The sequence below is a fragment of the Rhea pennata genome, chromosome Z (genome assembly GCF_028389875.1).
Source record: "Rhea pennata isolate bPtePen1 chromosome Z, bPtePen1.pri, whole genome shotgun sequence".
NCBI lineage: Eukaryota > Metazoa > Chordata > Aves > Rheiformes > Rheidae > Rhea > Rhea pennata.
The window spans coordinates 7,129,067-7,143,794 of record NC_084702.1 but is presented as its reverse complement, the minus strand read 5'-3'; positions in this window follow the sequence as shown (position 1 = coordinate 7,143,794).

Genomic DNA, 14,728 nt, shown 5'->3' with positions numbered 1-14,728 from the left:
TGACTGAGGATGCTCTGTGATAGCGTGGGACACCTATCCAGTGGTACCTTCATTGCTAGGCAGAGCTGCCATTGCAGCTGAGCTGCCTCTGCAAATGGAGGTCAGACATGGCCCCACTTCGTCAGCTTCAACTGTGCAGGAGCAATGGTGGCTGTTGCACTCTCAGCCTCTTCCCTAGCTGCCTTTCACCATCTCTTCCTGGCTTTGTCTTTGGTTGAGCTGCTGCTGGCTGCCCCTCCTTTTGGCTGCCCTTTGTTTCCTGAGCTGCAGGTCCCGTCTTCACACTTCTGCTCCCATTTTGCTCAGGCGCAAAACAGGGATGCAGGTGAAGCCTCTGCAGCTGAAGTGCCTGTGCAGCTTGCAGGTGAGCGTGTCACTCCCTGCGAGGGACCTGAGCGCACAGAAGCAGCTGTTGTTGCAGTCCCTGGCACACCAGCAGGAGAAGAGGAAACTCCTGCCTTGGACTCACCAGGCCAAGTGCAGGCTAAGGGAGTTTCTGGTGAGGCAGCTCAAGGCAGCAGTGCAAAGAAGAGTGAATCGCCAAGGAGCACGGCTGAAGAAGAGCCAGTGGGAGCAAAAGAAGAACTTGTAGCATCCTCCAGTAGAGGGCAAGTGCCAAGGGAAGAAACGGAAGGGGAGCAGTTGGTGGAAAGAGCTCAAGGCAGAGGTGACGCTGGCACACCAGAAGCTGTGAGCAGTGATGAATGTTCCTCACAGCTGTGCAGCAAGGGTTTTTACCTGTGCCAGGGGAAGGCCCTGGCTCAGACTCCACTTGAGCTGGAAGTGGCGAGGCACCAAGAGTGCCCATGCCAGTGATAACCGCTGCCCTCGAAGATCCTGTCACAGCCGAAACCGTGGCAGTCACTGACTCGGCAGCTGAAACATCAGAGCCCTCAGCAGCCGGGCATGGGCAAATGGCTCCTGAAGACGTCCCAGTTGCTGCGACTGTTTGTTGGGTCCTGTAATAAAAGGAGCCTCTCCTCTCAACACACCCGAAGGAGCAGAGAGGGCAGTGACAGCAGGGGGCAAAGAATCACCTCCCAGGAGAAAGGAGCACCCTCATCCCCTCCCATCTTCTCATTAAACTCCATTCCCGACCATTTTCTGGCGTGAGGAGACTCTCTCTTCTCTGTGCATGTGTTTGCTGTGGTGTATGTGCTAGCGATGGGAGTGTCAGCAGGGTCCAGAGGGGCCTGTGTGTCTGCGGCCCTGCCCCTGGGGCATGTGAGGGTCCGTTTGTCAGTGTGCGATGACTGGCAAATATCAAGGCGGACTGGGCAGCGAGTAGAAGAGGCTTGGAGATGGCATCGAGGTGGCTGTGAGCGTGGGCCGGAGCCTGGAGAGAGCGTGGGTCTGGCAGCCGGCTCCGGAGGGAGCAGGGCATCCAGGGCAAGTGTTTGTCGACGTGTGCAGCCAGCCGTGTGTGTATGTCTTGTTATATGTGTGGGGGTGTTTTGTGTGCAGATTGGGAAAAGGTGCCAATGCAAAAGCATGCAAGGGGTTGAAGGAGGAAAGGTTGATTTGCAGATAGCAAGCAGGGTCACTCTTTGGGGACTGGAAGGCACACAGATACCTTTTTTTTGGAGGCTGTCACACAGAATATAACTAACTTGTGGGGTTCATTGCAGCAGATACTGCTTCTTTTCAAGAAGCAGGGAAATGTAGAGTGTTTGGAAGAAGCTAAATGGATACATGTGAGTGTTAACTGCCTGGAATTACAACATCAGTTACCTATTAAAACATTTCTTGTATCGTTCTCTGAAGCGACTGGGTCTTGGCACTGCTGGAGATGAAGCTGTAGCCAATATAGTGCCATCGAGCTTTTCTGCGGTAAATTCTCATCCTGCATTCTCGCAGCTGGGCAGTACTGCAGTGCTATATTTTAAAGATTAATAATGGGATTTTGTGTGGTGAAAGCATCGCTAACTAACAAAGTGGAGAATAAATGATTTTATACATAAATTACTTATTTTTTTCCGTTTAGACTACACTATGCTATTTTGAGTCTAACGATAGCACAGTCCAAAGATGCATCAGAACTTGTACCCAGTCATTTTGACTTACTTCTGATTATTTCTTTTTTTGTGACTGCAGTAATCTCAGTGTGTTGGCAGACCTTACCTGTGGAGAGATATATTTTTTTCTAAAACTATCTTTCCATTTAATAAAAGCTTGTGTTTCCTTTTCAAGTCCAGCACACTTTGTGAGGCAAAGGAGGTAGTACTCTGCATTACATGGCTCTGTAAGGCAGAGTGCAGCCTTAGGGGATGTATGTTTGACCAACCAAAATTCCCATGAGTGTATTCATAAAAGCCCCTTCCAATCCAGAAGCTGAACTAGCCGGAAAGAAGTGCACAACCTTCTCCTTTGGTTGCTTGTTTTGGGGGGAAGAAGGTCACATTGCACTCCAGTTTGTATTTTCCATTTGAACACTTTATCTTGCTATTTTTGTTATCCTTTTGGAGTGGTGACAGACATCTGGCCAAAAACCTGTGCCTAGGAGATGGGGAAGTAGCTTCATGGGCATCCTTTTCATTTTCCTTGCATGCAATCTGGCAACTGGGCATTTTGCATCCATGGAACTGGATTTGTGATTTAAAACGTCATGTAGAGGCCAAAAGGCAAACTGAAGTGTGCGAGGGAATGATGAAATACAGTACCTCCTAACAATGAGACTGGGCCTTTGGCAGAGTATCTCCCAGCAGGTGTTCTTGGGCTTAGTACAGGCGTGTTCAGCCACGGTTGGACTAGTGCATGCCATGGGCTGTTTCCCCTCCTGCTCTTGAGGTTTGACATCAAAACAGCAGCAATGTCTGCAATGCGGTATCACCACAGGGAAGTGTCATGTTACCTCTTCCCAGGGAGGTGAGAGGGGCAGTGTCTTGTTGGAGGCAGTGCTGAGGGAGTCCAGCTTCATCAGTAATTTCCTCATCACCACCTGTAGACAGGATCTTTTGCCTACTGGTCACAGGTCCTGATTTGTGTCCTTCCTCAGGATATGTGACTAGAACTGTAGTTGAAACGTGACAGTATGCCAAACCACCAATTTCATCCTATTGAGGAACTCTTTTCCTCATATATACTCTCTAGCTTGTGTTGTAGCACTTTTCACATAGTTCCAGGATTCTGTTTATTTTCTTACCCACCTTCCTAGTTCTTCAGTCAGCTACTCTTTTTCTTGCCTTAAAACAGTCCTCCAAGTCCAGCACTTAGCTTAAATTTAAGAGACGTTGTTAGTGTTAAGATTCAAGCTAATACAGGAGGGATCATTTTAGCTGACTGAGATGACAGTCAGCTTTACTTCAGAATGTGCAACGCTGCTGTGATACAGAATTACCTTTGGTGATTAAAGATTTAGTGACTTCCATCATTTTGTCTCTGTAAATGTGAGGAACTTTTTGCTTTGTGTGAACACAGGCTGGCGCTTTACTTCAGTGACATATGTAATGTGGACCAGGTCTTAAGATAAGCTCCCTGAGCTTTGCTGGAGGAGGGAGTTCTAGGTACTATTGTACCAAGCTTAGATTTACTAACACAGAGCAGTGAAATTGGTGAATGCGATCAGATCTGAGAGAAGGCAGGTACTTCTGCAGGTTTGCGTTTTCTCTAGGAACTCAAGCTTTAAGCAGCAAAAATTGTACCCTACAAGGTGTTCAAGTCTTCTGACCAACACATTCATTCAGATCATGAAAGAATCTTAATGAATGATGGGAAGACAACAACTAATGCGTAACTCTAAAGGGGCACTAAAGCTAGTAAAATCCTGCAATAGCCTAAGGGGTGCACACTGTGCTAGTGACCGCGTGAGAAGATTGCTCTGGCTGTGCATAGAGGACAACAGTTCCTTGGGGGACGGTACTCTGTAGCAGCATTACCACATCTCTGTTAACATTAGCCTCTCAGGTCTTTGTTCTGGTGTGTCCCGGTTCCTTGTGTCTTCTTCCCAGCTAAGGCCAGCCTTCTCTCAGACAGAGCAAGCTAGATAAAGAACCAAGGACTCAAGCTGCTTCCTTCCAAAAATCACTGGAGAGCACTTAGTACTTCAACTTTCGCTTTTTCTACCTGTTTGTCAGCTTGCTTACATTTTTGGGGGGTGAGGTCTCAGAGCTGACCTTATCCTTATAATTTTCTCTTCCACTCCAAGAAAGATGTTTTGAAGAGTAGCTTTTCCACCTCTTTTATGCCTCTGGAAAAGAAAACTTTGCACCTAGGATCTCTGAAAACCTATCAGCACAAGCTGGTTTTTCATTCTCTCTGCAGAAAAGCAGAAACAGAGGGCAGGAGGTACCTGCCAAACACTGTGAGTTAGGATATACCATCTATAAAACCAAAGTATGCTCCTGTCCTAAACTGTGTTTTAGGTTCTTTAAGAAGGAGATAGCACAGGGGGACTCAATATAAACAAGTCATCGGTGATGATGTTTTTGTTCTCCAGCAAAAATAAGGAGAACAAAGACTAGGATGGGGGGAAAGAGAGGTTTTTGACTGAAGTTGAGCCTGGGAAAGGAGGAGGATGTTTCTTCCCCAAGTATTTTATTGCTTGTCTTTTTTCCTCAATACCTAAATCAGTAATCAAAAGGTTGTGTTTGTTGGCAATATGCTAAATTCATGAAGCTGCTGTTTACGTGCCATGAGACAAGGAGTAGGTAAAACGATACTCCACAATGCCTGTATGAAGGCAGTCTGACTGAAAGTGCAGTGAGGGATTCCAGGTCTCACTTCTTATAACTACAAATAATGCTAAAGATTTGAGATCTGACTTTTTTTTCTCTCATATGCAGAGCCATAGAGATACATTTTGTTGATAGTGGAGCCGGATTAAAAAAAAATGGTGGCTCATTGTTTAATTAGTATAGCTATGGATGGTGATTACAGTTTGGTACAATCTTCTTTTCCTTAGTCTTGCACCTATATACGTGTTTGTAGCATGCTGTGCGTGCCGCAGTTGGCCATGTCCCATCCTTCCCTTCAGATGTCTGCACATGCAGGCCTATATCAACGACCTACATTGAACCTTGTACCTAACACTTGGAAGGAGGATGTGATACTCATTTAGGAATCCTAAGTGTATTCAAGGTTTCTTTTGGAAACTCCTGGGGAAGTAAAGGGAGGAAGTCCTTTAATTTCTGTCCAGACTGTGTCTTTCATTTTCAATGCCTCCTTTAGGCATTTCAACTGCTAGATGCTGCATCTTACTAGGTACTTTTGCCCCTTTCCACATCAGCAAAGCCTACATCTCAATGGCACACAAAGAGGCAGTACTGGAATTTCATTTGTCTCCCCTGCAGAAGAGCAAGTGGGAGAGCGCACTACTATGCTCAGCAAACTTCTTCGTCCACAAATTCTTTCCACGTGACAAACGTTATCCCAGAATGGAAGGCTCCTGAGTCATGATTCTTTACTAGCCTGGCCATGCTCAACTACATGTCTACAGGAGATGTCCAGCGAATAGCTAGTAAGCAGAGGTTTGCAATAACATTTGTCACAGCACTGTGTTTAGTTTTAAGCGCAGCGTGGATCCCTAAGCTTGCAGGGAGGCAAGCTGGGGGTTGGCCACTTCCTGGCAGTGCTCAGTAGCCATGAGATGACAAGCTATGGAGCATAAATAAGGCAACATCCCTTTCCTCTTTTTGTCTTTCTGGTTTTCCCTAATCAAGGTAGCTAAGGAAAGAGAAGAGGCAGTCCCTGCAGCCAAGGAGTCTGAGCTCGGTGGGTGGCATAATCCTCCAGCAGTTATCACTGGGTCAAGGCTCTGTATCGTGTCCCGCTCCTTGTATCGTGACACCAAAAAAAAAAAAAAAATGCACAGAAAGATTTAACTGCCATGTTGGCTTGGGATGTGATAGCAGACATGACACCATGATTATCAGTTGAAGGCTAGCTAGTTTACTGTGAAACTACCAAACAACAAGAAAGGCAGACAAATAATACGGTGATTCCAGCGAAACCTACAGCTAGCCCAGCCATCCCACAACGGTGAGGTCAGGTTAATATCTAGGCGCACAAGCCCTTACAAGACCACGGCTATGATGAAAGCTTGCAGGAACCAGAGTGAGGTTTCTTTGGATAAACATCCCCGATCAGGCAAGGGACTTGGGAATTTCCAGTTTCCACAGCTGGCTCAGTCTCTTCTATTCACAGAGTCATCAGAGCTCTCTCTCGACTCAGCAGCTCATTTTCACCTTGTGAAGCACCTCCTTGGAGGTGCTTTTCCCTCTTGGGGCTGTGAAATTCTCTGTGCCTGTAGCCCTTTGTCCCATGTTGTTATCAGCAGCATGCATGTTCTGGTGGGGGTCCTTATCTGCGTGATGAGGGCATGAGGCAAAATGAGCCTAGAGCTTCACTGCACGTACCAAGATTGTATCCCCTGGCCCTTGACTTCAAAGTGGTTAAGGTTTGGCTGCAAACCTGTGTTTGTGATCACACCTTAATTTTGAGTCATTTCCCATCAAAAAGTAATGTTCTTTCCAACCCTTCATGAAATTTCATGTTACACCTTTCCCACGAATCAGAAACACTGCTTTTAAAAACATAGTTGCCTGTGCATTATTGCAGCAGCATGGGAGTTTGAGATCGCATCAACCTTTGACACAGTGAGTTTATATTTAATTTTGGTCTACATTTAAGGCTTTCCATGAAGGAGTATTTCTCTGAGTTGATTCGGTAGAAATGGATGATATGTTGTCCATGGAGGCTGCGAAGGGTCAAGGTTTTGATGTGGAGCTGTCAGCGTGTGAGACGCTCCATAGATGTGATGTGGTTGTCACAGCCTTTCTGCAGCTCTACAAACTGAAGAATTAGAAACTACCATCAGAGGATGACAGCAGGATGGACAAGGTATCCTCTGTTGTTTGGGCGAGCGTCGGAGTATATTAGAAAAAAAGCCTGAAATACAGAACAGGAATCAGGATGCTATTCTACCTAGGGGAATCAGGAAATTTTTTGTGCATTGACTCTTACAAACAGATTTTTGTGTCTTTTAATAATTTCTCCCTTCAGTTTCTTTTGTTGGGTGGAAGCAAGCAAATTCACTGTATGTTCATGCAGCCTTTTGCAGCTATTACCAATTTTTGCCAAGTGTGAGGCCCAGCAACCTTCCTTTATTATCCCAAAGTCCTCTTTGCGTTGATTATTTATGCTGAGTTTGGTTACTATTAAGAAGCACACCAAACAGTAACCGTGAGGCCTATGGTGGTGCCTGCCTTCAGTTCACGGAGGGCTCAAAGATGCCATGAAGGGATCTGAATCCATGGGCATGGCCCATGATCAGAAAACTTACACTTTGGTCTTCTGCACTTGCAGAAAGCCACCACACAGCCTAGAAGTAGTAAGGAAAAGACGAGAGTTATAGAGGACACAGCAAGCGTGACCTTTACTTTAAAATCGTCTTGGCTGGTTTCTCGAGCTGCTTTCCTCTGAAGCAAATCAGCCTTGCCTGACAGAGCAAAGCACACCGCAGTGGCTGTATTCAAATAGGTAGCATCTTAAGGATGCAGGCAGAAAAGAATTACACCTATGCAATTTGCCATTCCAGATTAGCACCTCCCAAGAAAAGGGCTCATTTTGCCAAAAGAGGAATTCATTTGTGTGCCCATAGATTAACTCAAAGGAAGCCTCTTCCAGCCTTTCTCTGCCTGATCTGTATCTATCGTAAGGGTCGTTCTCACAGAACTTGAGCAGGCTTCAAGGACTCCATTTACAGTTCTGTTAGAACACATTGTTTTCCCTAGGAGTGCGAAGGTGGTGGTCCTGTGTGTCCTTGGAAATATCAGTGTTATGCATTCCTACTTTACTGTGTGTAAAACTGCTCCAGGTTGCTGTAATGTATTCTTCATTGGTGTTTCTTGGAAAAGGTACTTCACTTGGATGAAAACCAGTGTGGAGGAAATCAGGAATCTGATCATGTGTTCTTGTTGGATGAGCTGCATATTTCATTATGCAGTGCAAGAAGTCCACCTCTTTCTCCACCGGCTGTTTAAAACTCATTTTATCCTGTCAGCAGAGACAAATGGTAATGTGTTAGTGACTATAATGAGGCAGCGTCAAAAGCCTTGCTGAAGTCAAGGGAGACAACATCCACTGCTCTTGCCTCGTTTCCCCAACCAGTCGTTCCATGATAGAAGGCTCTCTGGTTGGTTAAGCAGGATTTCCCCTTACTAAATCCATGCTGACTACTTCTGATCACCCTCCTTTCCTCCACATGCTTGGAGATGACATTCAGAATGAGCCACTTTTCCAAGGATGGACGGGAGGTGGACTGGCCTGAGTTTCCTGGGTCCTCCTTCTTGCCCTTACTAAAGACTGGAGTGACAATGGATCTCCTCCAGTTCTCCAGCACCTCTCCAGTTCTCCACAACCTTTCAAAGATGGTGGAGAATGGTCTAGGAAAAAAAATCCATCACCTCCGTCAGCATTTGTGGGTGCATCCTGTTGTTACCAAAAATCAGAAGATAAAGCTCCTTAACACCAGTGAGGCATTTAGAAGCAGGCATTCCTTTTATATGCAGCAGGGATGTGGGGGATCCTTCAACTTAATACTCCCCCTGGGACCAAGACACAGCCCGTTGATCATGGCTGCGAGCAGCCTCTGGCCAAAACTGCCTCACCTGAGCGCTACTCCTACCTCGCCAGGTCAGCGTCCCCTCTGAAGGAGGCCAAGACAAGCCTGCCCTCTCTGCTCCGGAGGACTTCCAACTGCTGGGCAAGCTGGTGGGGAGACTCCTCCTCTGCTCTGCTCTCGAGGACCAGAGCATCAGCTGGGGGGCTGCGGATGCTCTGCACTACCTCTACAGATTGCTCGGCAGCGAGAGAGGAAGACGAAGTGCCATGGCTTGGGGCCCTCCGGGCACAGACCGGTGCCCAAGCAAAGCGCTGCGCTACCTTGCCACTCTCCTCAGCTCCAGGAAGCAGCAAGAAACCCTTCCAGGCTGCAGCACGGCAGCAGCTGTGCTGCATTCGCCCCAGGGCCCAGGCAGCCCAGCACCTCCGGGGCATGGGGGAAGCCTGACCCATGTAGCTCTCCCCTCTCAGGGCTTTGGTCCTACTGCAGATGGGAAAATGCCATTGAACTTACCGCCTGGTCTGGATCCCGGGAAGCAACTTCCCCTCTCCAACTTTGACAGCGCTTAGATCCTCCCAGCAAACTCTGCTGCTCCCCATATACTATTGACCTGCTCTGGTGCTGCCAGCCATGCGTTGCTCCCCACCCCTTTCTGGCTCCCATCTCATCATTTCTAGCATGACTGTCCTTGCCGGGAAAAAGCTGCTCCTTCTAACCGGTCCCATCCTCTCTTGCTTCTGCTCCCTCAGTGCTTTTCAGCATCCCACCACGCACCACTCTGAAAGGGTCTTTTTCCAGGGAGAGGCCTCTGCTCTCAGTGGTCGGACTGCCTGATCACAAATTTCTGTGGGCTGAAGGCATAACTGTAGTAACCTGTGGCAGCCTGTGTGTTCCTAATGTTCACTGAAAGGTATATTCCATGCTTGCCTCCCTTTCCTCCTTGCTGCATCACTGCACAAAACTAACCCATTTTAACGGAACTACATACTATTTCCTAACCACGTCTCAACGGTGTCCGCTGCAAATATCCTGAGTTTGAAACTCAATGCATTATTCTAGCTAACTGGCCTGCAAACTCGCCTCTACTCACAGCCTGAGCCGGAGTCTGCCCATCTTCCACACCCCATTCCGGGCTAAAGGTGACAGAAAGCAAATTTTGCCTCTAGGGACACTTGGAACTCCCCAGTGCCTGGCGTTTACGTCTTTCTGAAGGAAGGGAACAGACCATCTATATAGCAGCTAACAGGAGCAATAGCGGTGCCATGCAGCAGCCTGGTCTGTGAGCCATTCATTACGCATAGAGATTATTCATGAGAAGATTCATGAGAGATTCAGCCTGGAAGTTCAAAGCGGGCTTGCAGAACTAATGCTCAGTACCCTTAATATACGTGGTGTCCGTATGCAGCCTCACATTGCTTTAGTCTTTCTCTACTGTGAGGTCCTTTCTTTTAAATTCTGACAGGACTCTGTGCAGGCCTCCTCCAGAGCTGTTCTCTGTTCTGATTGCATAACCCAAAAGAAAGAAGAAAGAGCAGCTTGTGTGCAGATTTCCCCCTCCATACAGCTGTCCATAAAGAGTAAATTTCATTTTTAGATAAAAAAAAAAATGATCTCAAAGGGAAACTGCAGCAAATATAAACCTCTACACCTCTGAGCACTTTTCTCATTAGGCAGTTCACATATTCATTTTGGAGCAGTTGCTGCACTGGCAGTTTCCCCTCCCTAATCCAGAATTCTGTCTTCCTTATTAATTCTGTATCTCATCTTCCTTAGAGCTACACCAGTTATGTTTGTTCACAACTAGCTAGAGAGCGGGTTAGTAATCTGTGTTGATGTGCTTGTAATGGGCAAATGTAGCCGTGACGCTGACATCCTAGCCATCGCACGAGCAATGTGGCACCCAAGGACGGTGTGCTCTATGGAAAAGAGAATGTGCCACATCCTGAGCTGTATGTTGTAGCCTCTGCCTCCTCACAACTACCGAGTTGTTGAGCAGCTGCTCTGCAAGAACACACTGAGTAGCTACTTCAAATGGGAGTCCATTCACTGGCTGGTGTTACTACTGTTTAGCCATCCTGATCACCCAACCTGATCCGGTATAGAGAAACTCGGAGAGGGATAGGATCAGCACAGAATCAGCTGCAAGAGCCATCTTGCGCTGGGAAATGACATGGTCAGAACCAAAGGCGTAAATTCAGCTGTATGTTGAATTTTGATTCATAAAGTTTGGTCACTTCTGGATAAGGAAGGGAAGTGAGAACTCTGACTGGTGTTTTGCGGAAACGAGAATGTCTACGGCATGCCGCTGTCCAGCATAATTCAGCTAAAGAACTCTGCTTTCCTCCAGGGCTGCTGATGCCTCAGGCACTTCAGACATCCTCGGATCTGATGGGACAGAGGAGAAGTGGAGTTCAAGCTGCAGAAAGCTGCTAACCAGCCCAAATATGAGAATTTCACTGGCTAGAAGAGGCAAAGTAAGCCACTCGTTTGTGGCCAGCTCAGGATTTGGGCTCCTAGAGTACAGGAGAGAAGTGAAGCGGCTGATGACAGCCTGCTCGGGTTTATTAGCCAAGAGAGTATGGCAGACTATTGCCAAGAATTCCCTGACAGTAAGGATGTTAATTTACTAGCTTGCTCTGATTTCTCTGGTGTCAGGAGCTTGGCAAATATGAGTGGAGGTAAATTGCTTGGCGTAACGAGACATCTACACAGTCACACACACTAGCCACTAGCACATCTAACCTCAATGATGGGCTGGCCTGGGAGGTCATGGTGCTATTGCTCTTGAGCTACCAAAGCGCAGGACCTTCTGCGGTGAGAGGCCTGGTGCTGGACAAAACCCAGTTAATTAGATACTCCTGCTCCTGGAGGGTCACAGTCTCCACAGTGGCAGGCTCCTGCAGACTAGCTTGGCTTTGCTCTGCCCCACTCTCCACCTCCACATCTCATTCCTAGCTGCGAGAGTTCTGCTAGCCCAGGCCCTTTGTTTCCTGGGAAGGAAAATCCCGTTTTCTGGCCAGCGATTTGTGCCACAGGTGTTGGGGTAGGGTAGAGAAGGGGGCAGGGTAGGTAGCCACAGGAGGAAAGCACTTTGGGCTGGGAGTTTAGTGGGTCCAGAGGACGGAAGCAGGTACTAGTCTCCCTCTTGCTGAAGCAAGGCTTAGCACTATCTCTATCTTGCACCAAAGCCACAGAGTAAACATCTTGAGATAAGGGACAAACAACTGTCTCTGCAAGAGAGGGAGGCGAAAGACAGCTCCTGAGAATCCCTCCCCAGAAGCTCCTGTAACACAGAGTCAGCTTAAATCCTCTGCTTGGACCATGGAACCGCCACCATAGCCCAGTGCTTACACGACTTTCAAGGCCACCCTTGTGCTAAAGCTTTGGCCAAGGTTACAGATCTCCACAGAATAAATCTTCCCCTAGACCTCTCGTGAGGTCCCAGGCACAGGCCTGGGAAGCTGGTACCCAGGTGCAGAAGAACGGGTCTGTGGCAGCAATCAGGCACCCACAACCCGTGCGGTGGAAATACCGACAGATTGATTGAATGCTACCTGGCGTCGGATATGATATGTTGTGATTGCTAATCGTCGCCGCACGCCGAGACAGCTGTTGACGTACAACGCGCAGGGGCAATGGTGGTACAGGCATTAACCTTGTGGTTTGCAGTACTCCCCTGAGCAGTAACTACTCAGTCAGAGGTAGGGTCACACTTCAAAAATCATGACGTTCAGGTGTAACATGGGTCTTCCACCCAAGCCACAGGCCAGCAGCTCGCTGGAGCACGTGAGCATATTGTTGAAGGTGGAACCAAACACACGTAGGAAAGCAAGCTCTCCGCAATAACCCTGAGGCACCGTGTGACACTCAGCAACAGCCTCCTGGAACGACCGCAAGGGACCAATTGCAACTCACGCCCTGCCCGTTCCACACCCAGAGGATCCACTCATCATTCAACCCGAAGGAAGCTCTAAGCCCCTTACAAACTCTTGAGGCACCATGCTCCAAGCAGGCATTACCTCTTCCATCAGCCTCACAGAGCTCAGACTATGGCTGTGTTAGGGCAGAGGTTGTCCGAGGGACTATCGGTAAAGAGCTCTGCCACTTGGCTTGCAGTCTACACCGGGACAGCCTGGATTCCTGCCGTGGGCACAGGTGAAAGGAGCGGCAGGGGCAGACGGAGGCTTGGTCATGGCTTTTTCACACTGCGACACACACCCAGAGGTGCAGGGCTTATGCCAAAACTGCGTCCCCGAACGGGAGGCTGGAGCGGGTGAGGTTGCTTCTGGTCTGCCCCACCGAGGTGGCAGGAGGTTGCTCATGGGGGGGCTGCCGCACAAAGTGCTGCTTGGCTGCGGTGGCCGGCGGAGTCTGCCCAGCAGCAGCAAGGCTGCGCTACCCGGAGGGCACCTGCCTGGCGGCAGCAGGGCCCTTGTCACCGCTCTTTGTGACAGCCGCAGAACTGCCGGGTGCCAGGGCGGCCGCGGCCCCGCCATGCCCAGCAGCACAGGGACGACACAGCGTGGCAGTGTGCGGAGCTGCAGCAGGAGCAGTTGCGGCTCATCCACGGCTTTTCCGGCAGCCACAGGCCCTCGGCAGGGCCCAGGGCTTTCCCCGCAAGATCCCCTCACGGCAGCAGCAAGAGCGATGGTGCTGGGGCTTGGCAGCTCCGCAGGGCCCTCGGCGGCCCCGCAGCAGCAGCAGCAGCATAGAGGTCCCTGGCAGAGCAGCTCTCCGCCGGAGCCCCACGAGGTTTGCACACCTGCGCTGCACCAGGCAGGTGAGTGAGCCGGCGCTGCGGGGCACCCCAGTTCGGGGGGCACTGAGCCCGCCCGGCTCTGCCGTGGCCTCCTGTCTGCTGCAGCCCGTGCCTGGGGGCACCAAGCCAGGTGGGCGCTGGGGCTCGCTGGGGCTGCAAGCTGGGGCTCTGCGATTGGCACCAGCCAGCCCCAGGATGCCCCCGGGGGCGACAGGAGCCCCGGGCACAGGGATCCTGCTCCAGGGCCCGCGGCACAGGCAGCCAGAGGCCGCTCAGCTCGCAGCAGCAAGTGCTGCTGCAGGGCAGGGACAGCTTTGGGCTGTCTGCAAGAGAGGTCCCAGCCCGGGGACACCGGCGGCATTTCTCAACCTTGCTGCTCTCCAGCTTCGCCCCTGCCTGCTGGGGGGTCCTTTGCTCTGCTCTCTGCTGCCAGCACCTACAGCTCTCCCTCTTCTCTCTCTCTGCTGGAGCCAGGTTCTTCTGCCTGCAGCCAGATGGGGGTGCCAGCAGAGCAGCAGGAAGCTCCGCAGCCCAGCCAGGCCTTTCCCAGAGCTACAGGACAGGTATGGACAGACCCGGACACCTGCTTTGTGCCCACACCTCTCACCGGCTCCTTCTATGCTCACACAGGCCTTCCTGGAGGGTCGAGCTGCTGCCCTGCAGGCACCCCACACCAGCATGGCATCATCTCCCTTTGCTTGGTCCCTGCAGGCTCCGAGTGCTCTGGATGATGTGCTGCAGGCGATGCTGGTTGATTCGCACACCTCCAGCATCCGGGAGCTGCAGAATGCACTGCAGGTCTGCCACGTACAGGGACTGCGCTTCCCATGGCTCTGTCTCTCACGCTGAAGGAACGGGACCCCTCCAAACTGAGCACCCCACACACCCCACTCCACCCTCGCCAGACCTGGCAACGAAGAGCATGCTGCAGCACAGCGGCCAGCTCCCTCAGAGAAGCAGGAGGCTTCTGCTCCATGCCCCTCTTTCTGACCGCTCCCTGTCTCTTGGGTACGGGCAGAGGCCAGCCCCCCTCCTCACAGGGCTTTGGTGCGGTGGCAAAGGGCTGCTCACTGCCCCTCCTCAACAACAGCCTCTGCTCCTCCCAAACCTTGCCCTGGCACCAAAGCCCTGTGAGGAGTTGCACCCTCCTCTGCTCTGCTCTCGAGGACCAGGGCATCAGCTGGGGGGCTGCGGATGCTCTGCACTGCCTCTACAGATTGCTCGGCAGTGAGAGAGGAAGACGAAGTGCCATGGCTTGGGGCCCTCCGGGCACAGACAGGTGCCCAAGCAAAGCGCTGCGCTACCTTGCCACTCTCCTCAGCTCCAGGAAGCAGCAAGAAACCCTTCCAGGCTGCAGCACGGCAGCAGCTGTGCTGCATTCGCCCCAGGGCCCAGGCAGCCCAGCACCT